We start from the raw sequence: 8,425 nt of genomic DNA on the forward strand, positions 1-8,425 counted from the left end.
TAGGTAAGAGTTGTTTATTCTTGAATGAAGTTGTGAAGCAAGTTCAAGTTGTTTAACATTACACTGTAATTGTAGTGATAGGAATGGAAACTGGAGGTTTCTATCTAGGAGTTCCTAGGTATAGATTGCATTGGGTAGGGATTAAGTGAAGAGTTGTAAACGGGGGAGTTTAACTCTGAACTAATATTGCTGATAGTGGATCTTCTTCCTGGCTTGGTATGCCCCTTGACGTAGGTGAGTTGCACCGAACTGGGTTAACAATTGCTTGTGTTTTTACCTTCTGCACACTATATTTTGTCTGTTATAACTCAGTCTGGTTTTAGTCTGTTTATGAAGGGAATAACAGATATGACACATAGCCTGCAGTCTGAATGTAAAACAGAATGTTATGACATTCATCATTGACTGCTGATATTGATGGACTGGTTGGTCTATTACAGTTCACTCATCTGTAATGTTGGGACAGGTGATGTTCAAACCAATGTTGAGACATCATGCTGATAACTGGGCAGGATAAATAAACATAAGGGCTATGTTTGATCTCTACTGTGTGTTTGCACTAGATGGACAGAACTGGATGTTCTTCTTTCCATAGTGGTATATTAGCAGATGTTGTAACATTTGTGAATGTGTGCATATGATTACTGGATCATAATTTATATAATTGTCTTGCTGTATTTGCAACAATGTTAGATCAGATGTCATGATATGGAGTAGAACATCTGAACTCTGACTACACCAGAATTTCAAATGGTATCAGAGCAGGAATCCTGTTCTGGTTCTGGATGAGATCCATTGGTGATACTTTCTGGTATCTTGCAAGGAGTTATGCTAGTACTGATGTAGGAACCTGTGGAAGGTTATGTGGTCTCCCTGAATGGTCCCTTGAAGTAGGTGGATGGACTATTCATTACAGGAACTGTGTGTACCTGTCTCTGGAGGTTGGCAATTGGCCTTGTGTGGGACAGCTGTGCTAAGTATTGAATCATATTCAAACTTGGCATGTTCTTGGAGGCTGATCTAGTGAAGTGTGTGTTCATAGGTTGAGTTGTATTATGATTTCCGCGGCATAATACTTGGCAAAATTCAAACTCTGATGTAGTTTCCCCTCATGTGGATGAAAGGCGGCTATATTCAAGATTTCATCATAATCTACTGAATATGTCAAAGATACTTGAGTCTCCTCAAGTCCACTCATCATGACGTTCTCACTTAAGGATGGTAAGAATCACCTGATCACTGATTCATTTACTCTCTTGGGTAGTGTATATGAAGACCTTGAATACTTTCAAGAAGGGTTTGTTCCAAGGAGGTGGAACTAATGTTCTATGTGATGTTAGAACATGTTGTTCAACAAGTATGCAGCTACTGGTTGAAGAGCAGATGTTATTAGGTGTCAAACAAAGGGATACTTTTGTTTGGAACCTACTCCTGACATGGAAGAGGAGACATCTGTTTGTGCTAAGTTGACAAGGGTAGGGTCAACTGTGTGTATGCTCAAGAAAGTCACTTTTAGAAGTCTGATCTCTAGAAGTGGAGCTGGTTGAGATGTGACAGTGTGCAATTTCCTGCTGGTTGTCTTATTCCTGTAGATTGATCAGGGTGGGATAGTTGTTCCCTGAAGTACTATGTTGTGTTGGAAGATAAGTCCCCTGGATGTTAGAAGTCAATAATGGGGTAACCTGATTGCTATATCAGTTAAGAGGATTGGGACCATGAATCTTGTTATTCAAACACCACACTCAGAAGTGGCAGTTCTTTCAAGAAGTGAGAATATGAAGATTCAGAAGTTGGTTGAGGTAGTATGCTCTGGCAATGCATATCTACTATTGACTGGTGTTGTTTTCATTCACTAGTACGTATGGTCAGCTGGAGTCTGATTGGTGTGATTGGAGTATGTATAGGTATAACTCATAGAGTTAGTTGCCACTGGTAGGGATGGTGTATGTCATGTTGAGACATTTGTGTACAATGCATGGATATTAGTGTGGAGTTTCCATGATTGTTAATTTGAGGGGGAGTTTTGGTTAACCTCCTCACGTTTGGTCAGCCTAGGGTCTGGTTGGCTGTTGACCTGTGTCACATGGGTTCTGGTGGTTGTGTGACACATTTGCAAGGAAGGATTCATCTCTCTCATTCCTAAGGGTGAATTTAATCTGGGAAGTTTTTCAAAACTGTTGAGGTGCTTGCAAGTAGAAGATGTTGACACAAGAAGAGTATTTTCAAAGTACTCTTATGGTGGAAGTATCTGAAAGGAATATTGGGAAAGGATTTAAGATCAATGGCTACTTGTGCCAAGTACAAGTATTTAATTGATTATCCTTGGAGCTCAAGATTACTGATGTTTTTAAAGAGGTTGGAACATCTCGTCTTCAATACCCTGTGCAGAATCACAGGAAGGATAGTACATTGGCTTATGATCTATCACTTTGGTGGCAGCAAAAGCATATGATCACTAAAAAGGTTTCCTGGCAAGAAACATGTTCAGCCTTGGTGTGTACAAGAAGAAGAAAACATCATAGTCCTGATGGTGGTTACTTGGATCAGTTTACTTCTGATCTAGGTAAGGAAGTGCATTGGCTAATGCACATTGTGAAGTTAAGCATAAGTGGCAGCATTCTTAACATCATGGAAACAACCTTGCCTTAGGAAGTGGAATCCTTGGTATAGCTGAAGGGACAGTTTCTAACTAGTCCATCTGAAGACTCATACATCAGAGTGTCTGATGTCTTTGGAGAAGAAGCAGGGATTCATCAAGGTGTGAGCTTGGATGACTTAACTGCAAACCTGCAGGATGGAGGTTGTTTACTCAAACTTGGTTCCACAATCAAGTCTATGAGAGCATTGAACTCTTGTTCTGTGTAGGGAGGAAGTTCTTTCAAGTGGCAGAAGAAGGAGCTGAATTCTACAGCTGGATGTTAAAACACAATGTTGTGACATTTGGTTCAACATCAGAATCTTAGTTGGTGAAGTGGCACATCAACTTAAGATAGAAGGGTCTACAGGGTTGTAGATTGGATAATTCAAAAAGGTCATTCTCGTTGCAGTTCTTTGGAGTTGCTGGATAGAAAGGATGTTACATGTTCATGTCCTAGAAAATCTAAGTTTTGTTCAACATGTAGCTTGAAGTTCAAGTCTCACTTGGAAGATCAGAATATCTTTGGGAGAAGTCTGATAAACATGGAGTGGTCAAAAATGGCATTTGATTTTTTTCATATGAGGATTCATGAAGGAGGTAATCAATAGTGGCATTTGGTCTATCTCAGAAGTGAGTTCGAAGAATCAAGATAATCAACATATGGCAGCTGATTATGCTTGAGGAAGGTCTGAGACAAGTTACTTTGAGCAGAAAAGTAGTAAGTTGAAGACATAAGGAGGTGTTTTCTATTCATCTCTTGGAGCTTGTGGTAGGAGTTCTGAGCTATCTATGGAAAATTATCTCGTGTAATGGGATGAGAATGTATATGTCCCAATTTGTGTCTGGTTCCTTTTGGATCAAGCTGGTGACCCAGTGATATCTGAGGATTATCAGATGGTGTTCTTTGGATGTCCTAACTTATGTTAGAACATTTTGGTTCTCTGCTCTGGTTAGAAGAGAGATTGACACAGAGTGTGGATGTGTTCAGCCAAGAGGGTTGATTAGAGGGTGTGCTCTTGAAGACATGAAGATGCGTCTTATATTTTCCATTCATCAAGTGGTATGGGTTCTCTTTGAATCAGGAAGTATGTGAAGGTCCAACTTTGGGGTGTTGGATATGTTCATGTGTGATCTCCAAGTTTCAAGAGGAGAGTTGGTTGTTCATGACAGGAGGAGTTCTGTCTTTGTGCTGCAAGTAATCATCAAGCTTGTGGTCTATATGTTCTCAGATAACAAGGTATGGCACCTGGTTAGTTATTGGGATGATGTGGTGTGTGTCAAGGCTGAGTGAGCAGAAGAATGTCTGACCGGATTGTTATTTCCTTCTGAAACTTACAGTCATAAGGAAATATGGATGTGGTGTGTCTCATTATGATATATTAGAATGAGCCTGTGTGTTACAGTTTTGTGGTACAGGTGCTGGAGTTACTGTTATTTGATGTGTGCACAGATTTAGGGGGAGGAGGAGTACCCTTGTGGATTTGTGTGTCTTACTAGTTGCATCCTTAACTAGTAATTATGTTGCTTCTATTGTTGTTTAAACTACTATTATGCTGTTTAACTGTTGATAGTTTACCTTGTGAACAAAAAGGAAAGATATAGGCAATTTTGGTACAACAAAGAGTGTTCACAAGATGTTATGTGTGATGTCTTAACATAAGATATCCTATGTACCTGCTGGAGTTCAAAAACATGGTCATGCAGTATTTGTTGGTCTGTAATATTAAGTGTTGCTTTGGCAACATTTTTAACAAAAAGGGGAGTAACACCTATGATGCCCCAAGACAACAGATTGTTTTGCTAAACACATATTCAGGACAGATATTCAAGATCCTCTAATCCAGAGGTTATACTGCAGTTGTGTTCCACTTCTATGAGTGTGAGTGTCTTTATGTGTGTTGCAATTAGAAGTTTTTATTTAACTTCTGTATGTGTGCTTCAATGTGAAGTTTTTATTTAACTTCTATCTGTGGTGAGTGTGCTGCTGCTCAGAGTGTATTAGCAAGGTTAATTTCCTGCTAGATGTGTGTTTTCCGCTGCTATGGACTCTGTCATACCCCAAAATTTGCCCGTTAATCTTGCAAGACATTTTTCAAGGCACTCCAACTCATTTTTCAAGACATTGATCTTAAAGGAACAAAGTCCCAGCACACAGGTGGCCAAATCCAGAAAATGACTTAAACTGGCTTGCTCGCTAGGCGAGCAAAATCCTTCGCCTAGCGAACTCTTCGCTGCACCACTCGCCTAGCGAAGCTTGCGAATACCAGAAATTTTGGGCTTCATTCTGAGCCCATTAGGTCACAAAAACTATTATAAATACCAAGACCTCATTCAGAAAGAGGAGGACGAAGAGGGAACAAGAAAACCCTAACAGAGGCAACCGGAAAAACCCTAGAGGCTAACCAAGAGAATTCAGAACAACCCTAAGGGAAACCCTGAAGGAAACTCATCTGCACAAAGGTTACCTCCGCCCAACTCAATCCGACACCAACCCTAAGAGTGATCTGCGAATTCAACATTGCAATTTAATTGCAAACAGGTTTGCACTACCACTACCGCTTTATGCTCCCAATTTACATGTGGCATTATGATTGAATTTATAAATGTATCTTAGGTTTTGCATGTGGATTTAAGTATGCATGGATGTCTTGAATGTTTAACGATGTAATTTCTGTAATGGATGCCATAGGGTTTGGAGCTTGCTGAAATCGTACTGTTATTAAACTCAAAACCCGCAGCCGTTCGCTAGCACATCGTTAAGCGAACATGTAGCGAGTGTTCGCCAAGCCTTCGCTAGGCGAGGCAGTAGCGAACATGACAGTCGCTGATTTTTTTTTTCGTTCTGTTCTGTGCTTATCTGACATGTTCTATCATATCTATGTATTATTTGCCTGACATTATTACTGCTGCGATTCCTTTGTTCGGTGCAACTATTGATCGCACCCCATTTGGTATTCTGACCTGTTTGCTGAATTTGGTGAGGGCTCACATACTCCCGAAGAAGGTAGCTTGCTAGGTATTCCACTTTATTTGGGGGATACCCTTGTGGAGATTCATCCTAATTACCTAACTGATTACAAATGTTGCCTTTGAATATATGATCTTGGCCCTCTCTTTGTTGCCTTACGGTATTACGGTCATGTCCCATGAATGTGGGGATACACTTAGCAAAGACCCTTCGATTAAATCATCACGTCACTATAAGATAAATCATAGTCCCTCGGATGTTGCCTGCGAATATATGATTTTGTCCCTCGATGGCCCTTCGTTGTAGCCTACGGTTAAATGATGATCGTCCCTTCGAATGCTAAGGTATCCTTACAAATGTTGCCTTCAATGACCAATCGATGACCCTATGATGTCCCTTACATCCAAAGGACAAGACTACTTACTTCTCAATAGTAAGGACAGTTTTACCTTCATAAGGATAGGAAATACCCATAAAGACCTTGGGTAGGTATAACTCTTAAATGCTGACTCACAACTTAAAATACTTTTCACACCTCACAAAACATCAATTAGAAAATCACCACTTGGTATAAATTCGTACTAGAATCATTGCCAAGTTATATTTTTCTAAACAACTTTCAAAATTAAACGAGATAAATACTTTGTATACATTCGTACAAGAATCATTACAAAGTTAAACTCTCTTTTCAAAACATTTTCTAAACAATTCTCAAACACTTTTTCGGACAAGGAAAACATAAGTGATTAAGCAATTAAGAGCCCATGGATAACCATGGATACAAAGGGTGCTAACACCTTCCCTTTGTTTAATGTACCTCCCGAACCCAAAATCTAATCAAGGTCTTTCCTGTTCTTTTCCTCCTTTCCTTATTTGATAAAAGAAAAGTCGGTGGCGACTCTTGCTATCCGCGACATTTGCTTACCAAAGCAAAAACACACCAAGTCAGTTCACCGTATGACAGAACTGGCGACTCTGCTGGGGACTTAAAAAGAGAGGTTGCCTTAAAAAAAAAACAAGATCACTTATTTGAATTGTCTGATTTACTTTCAAGGGATTGCTTGGGTATTTTATGCTTGAGTGAAAGGTCCTACACCCGGATCTAGTGTACCTTAGGTAAGTAGCAAGAGATCATCGTGACTATCTGGCGTATACTGGAATGGTTAAAATGATGGCTACGGTTAATGTGACACTTTGGATGTCCTGATGTTCCTCATGTTTACTTGAGGAAAATTTTGGCGTCCGCGTGGTGTCATCAAAGCGTTAACCAGACCTTTAGAACCCTAATTGACTCATCCTAGCCATTAGAAAGTAGTGAGATAACTGACTTCGGTTCCGACTGGGGTTGGTTGAGACTCGATACTACACTCTTTGAGATTGGACCTTAGGGAAGCTTTGGTCAACCGCTTGGTGTTGCACTGAAGTAGACTTAAGGAAAGGTCGATGATCTGAGATCCTTCTAGAACCCGGTTACTATTCTAGGACAGGTGTAACCAACCAAACTTCAGTGGGGAGGGTACTTACCTATGGAACTCATGCAAGCCTTAAAACCTAGAAATGATTGCGGTGTGACTTGTTTGTGTTTGTTACTTACATAACATCATAACATCATAACATCATGACATTGTACTAACCATTTCAAGGACTTAGGGGTTTAATTTTGCTCTGTTAAACAAGCTATGGCTTACAGGAAGACCATCCAGATCAATCTTGTAGCGATCTCTCCTCAACTCAATAATTTAGTGTCAGAGCTGCCCGATCATGCTCAGTTCATCAAGAAGCATGGTTCTCTCCTCAATTTAGTTACCACTGATTTCAAAGAAGATATGATGAGAGTTTTATTCCAGTTCTTCGATCCTAAACATCATTGCTTCACCTTCCCAGATTATCAGTTGGTACCCACATTAGAAGAATTCTCCAGGTTGCTTGGGATACCTATCCTTGATCAAACACCTTTCAGTGGTTTAGAAAAGATTCTGAAGTCTGAAGAAGTTGTCGCGGCTTTACACATGACAAAGTCCGACATTGAAACTAATTGGGTAACAAGAAGTGGAGTTAAGGGTTTACTTGCCAAGTTTCTGATAAATAAGGCCCAAGAATTCCTAAAAGTTATGAATGTCCATGCTTTCGAAGATGTTCTAGCACTAATAATCTATAGTTTGGTGCTATTTCCTAACCCGGGTCAATTCATAGACATGAATGCTGTTAGGATATTTCTCACTCATAATCCTGTGCCCACCTTGCTTGGAGACATTTTGCATTCCCTTCACACTCGTACTATGAAAAAGCAAGGGACTCTCATGTGCTGCGTACCTTTATTATCTAGGTGGTTTATTTCGCACCTTCCTCAATCAGTCTTAAAGAATGAGCAAAATTTGAAATGGTCTCAAAGGATAATGTCGCTCTCCCATCCAGACATCCGTTGGTGTCCTCATCTCAAAGAAAATGTTATCCTCATTGACCGTTGTGGAGAATTCTCTAACGTACCACTCCTGGGGATGAGGGGAGGTATTACTTATAATCCTGCTTTAGCCCTACGTCAGTTCGGTTGTGCTCGGAGAGATGGTCCACATGAAATAATTATCCAAGGCACTGTGTTTGACTATGACAACGATTCCCAAGGTCTCTGTCATAGATTTGTACGAGCTTGGGGCATGGTGAAAAAAAGAACTTTAGGACAGAAAAACTCTATTCCTATGGAACCTTATCTCAGATGGGTACGCGCAAGAGCTCGTGAACTTGTCATGCCATATCTTGCAGTCAGACCGCTGATTGTTGAACCAGGAGTTGAAGGAGGTACTCCTCAGATCATTCCTTAT

The sequence above is a fragment of the Lathyrus oleraceus genome, chromosome 6 (assembly GCF_024323335.1).
Source record: "Lathyrus oleraceus cultivar Zhongwan6 chromosome 6, CAAS_Psat_ZW6_1.0, whole genome shotgun sequence".
Taxonomy (NCBI): Eukaryota; Viridiplantae; Streptophyta; class Magnoliopsida; order Fabales; family Fabaceae; genus Lathyrus; species Lathyrus oleraceus.